The sequence below is a fragment of the Pteropus vampyrus genome, unplaced genomic scaffold, assembly GCF_000151845.1.
Source record: "Pteropus vampyrus isolate Shadow unplaced genomic scaffold, Pvam_2.0 Scaffold208, whole genome shotgun sequence".
NCBI classification, from domain to species: Eukaryota; Metazoa; Chordata; class Mammalia; order Chiroptera; family Pteropodidae; genus Pteropus; species Pteropus vampyrus.
In genome coordinates, this window is record NW_011888989.1 from 2,343,749 (window position 1) to 2,346,774 (window position 3,026).

At 36.4% G+C, this 3,026-nt stretch overlaps 1 pseudogene; it reads left to right on the plus strand.

Annotated features, from left to right (window-relative positions):
* The first annotated feature begins 1,899 nt into the window (after positions 1 to 1,899).
* LOC111747034 lies at positions 1,900 to 2,018 on the plus strand (annotated as a pseudogene).
* The last annotated feature ends 1,008 nt before the right edge of the window (positions 2,019 to 3,026 follow it).

A 3,026-nucleotide genomic window follows, 5' to 3' on the forward strand; every position in this document is an offset into this window, starting at 1 on the left:
GTTGAGGTTCTTAGTGTCATAAATCACAAACAGAAGAGGAATAAATATTGGAAAGGAAGACTCAAATACTCACTTTTTGCAAATGTTATTATCTTACTTAGAAAATTCAAGAAAATCAATAATGTTAAACAATTTGAACTAATATTAGAGTTCAAAGTAAGAAAGATTCAAGATTGAGGTAGAAACTCTAATTTTCCTATGCATTGGAAATAAACAATTAGGAAAAAGTTATGGGGGAAAAAAGATATCACAGTGGCATTAAGCCTCATAAGAGATCTAGAAATAAGTTTAATAAGAACTATGCAAGACTTTTATGGAGAGAACTATAGAACTTTTCTGAAGGATATGGAAAAAAAAAACAACAAAAAACCTATGAGACATAAGCATGTTCCCAGGTAGGAAGACCCAATATTGTATAGTTGTCCAATATTTTAAATTTACTCTCTCAAATCAATGTAATCTCAGTTCTAATCTCAATAGGATTTTTTATGGAACTTAAAAAAGTGAATTTTGAGGTTTATTAAATGAGCAAAAATTGCTGAGACACTGATGGGGAAAACGAGCTTTAGTGGAAGATTTGATCTAGTAAATAGCAAAATGCATTATAAAACAATATGTATTAGATATCTATTGCTGTGTAACAAAGTACCCCAAAATTGTCTCTCTCAGTTTCTGAGGAATCCAGGAGTGACTTAGCTGGCTCAGGATCCCTCATGAAGTTTCAGTCAAGATGCTGGCCAGTGCTGCAGTCATTTTAAAGGGTTAAAGAAAACATTTCCAAGCACACTCATGGGCTGTTGTATTCCATTTTTTGTCATAGTGGCTGCTCTGTAGGACTGCTTACAGGGCATGGCATCTAGTTTTCCTCAGAGCAAGTGATGAGAGACAAATCCAAAATGGAAGTGGCATATGCTGTTGTTCACACCAACCAAACTTAGTGTAATATGGGAGGGGACTACGTAAGAGTGTGAATACCAAGAGGCAGGAATCATTGGGGACTGACCATCTTAGCAGCTGTTCACCACACAATATTTGTATAAAAAATGTGGCATTGGCATGGGGAAAGAGAAGCAGACCAAGAATCCTGTGTATATATGGGATTTTAGCTTATGTTAAAAGTCTAAATTCAAATCATTGAGGGAATTAACAGCTCAATACATTGTATTATAAAATTCAATATCTATTTATAAAAAGGATCATACTAGATCCATACCTGATACCATACTTCCGAGTAAATTTCAGAAAAGTTAAGGAACTAAAGCACACGTGCACATACATTTAAAACAAATACAGGTATCCCCCAGTTTTCAAAAATTCACATTATGCAACGTTGTTCTTATGAAAGACTTACATTAGTATTTGTTTTTGCTACCTGAAGAAATCTAAGGAGGATTTTTGCTTTAACAAATAAAGGTGAAAAGTGAGAGTAGTGTTCAGCATTTGTGTTATAGAGGCAGTACACAACCCTAGTAGCGAGCGAGCCACTGCAAAGCTCCTTCCCTGGGAACTACACTTGGCATCTCTGCATCAGGCTGCCATAGCTTTGAACTGTGTCTGTGAGCATCTGTGCTTTATCTGGATTTATTTTGTGCATGTGTTAGCAAGATGTGTCCTAAGGTATTAGGAAAACCTATGAGAGCTCGTAAGGGTGTTACACAGCGTAAAACTGGACATAATTAAACGTTTGTGGTGAACAAAATAAAGACATTGTGTGTGTGTTGAATTTGGGGTCTGGGAATGCTCAAATTTTTTGTATTGCAGAGAAAAAGAACTAAAAGACTGCTCACTGACCTTTAAGAGTAGTAATCTAAGAAGGGTTTGGGAGTGAAGATGGGTGGGCAAAGGGATATGTTTATGTTTTAGTCTGTGTAGTTACATATTTTAAAACTTTTACAATAAGTCTATGGCCATGCCACCTGGAACAAGCCTAATTCTGTCTGATCTTGGAAGCTAAACAGGGTTGGGCCTGGTTAGTACTTGGATGGGAGACCACCTAGGAAGACCAGGTGCTGTAGGCGTAAAAAAAAAAAGCTTTTACAATAAGAACATTTATATATCATTTATATATTTTAAGATTATATTTTTGAAAAAAATAGGTTATAGTACATCAAATTCAAGATGGAAAATTGAGCATATTCACCTACTACCCTTTTCTTTCTAGGCCCTATCAAAAGTATAGAAAAATTCATTTAAAAAAAGGAATGAGATCATAATTGCATTGCAAAACAAAATAACATGCCATTGGCAGAAAAAAAAATTTTGAGGAACTCCTAGAAGATAAAAATTATGTAGGATCACTATATTAACTGAAAGAGAAACCAGAACAACAACAACAAAAACACTAGAACCAAAACATTAAAGATATGTTCTTTCTGAGGAATACCCGGGCAGTTCTAAAGTCAGAATCAGTGAATATGAAAAGCAGGGATAGCTTGTAAAGCAGTGAACAGGGCAATTAACTGGTATTAACAGGGCACTGGGAACACAGTATCAACCTGATTTCAGACCTTCCCCAAACGGTGCACACAGAATGGCTAGCACTGTGGCCAAACCTCAAGTACTGACCTCTAAAGAAAATGGAGAATTTGTCCAGAGAGGAGAAGGTTCCTAGGATGGATATCAGATCTGATAAATAAACAGAACTGAGTTGAGCTAATACCAGGTATCCACAACAGAGACTAAGGAAAAAAAAAAATTGAATACAAGAGAACTTTGCTCAATGTTCTCTAACCATGAACTTCAGATGAGTCAGCCTAATTAAGTACCTTTCCACTAATATGGAGTCTACAATCAGTCTCCTGTAGGGGAAGCAGGTCTACCTGATTCCAGAGAAACCCAGACCACTGATTTGTGAGAATCCACCCAGCTCTTCACTCATAAACAGCAATGGACAAATGGTAGCTCTCAAGGAGGTGTTTGAAATATGGGTGCAGGGGTGGTTATTGCAGCACTGTTTATAATAGCAAAAATGAATAGATGAAGGAAAGAAAGAAGACCACCAACATTTGCGCCAATAGGGAAATGCT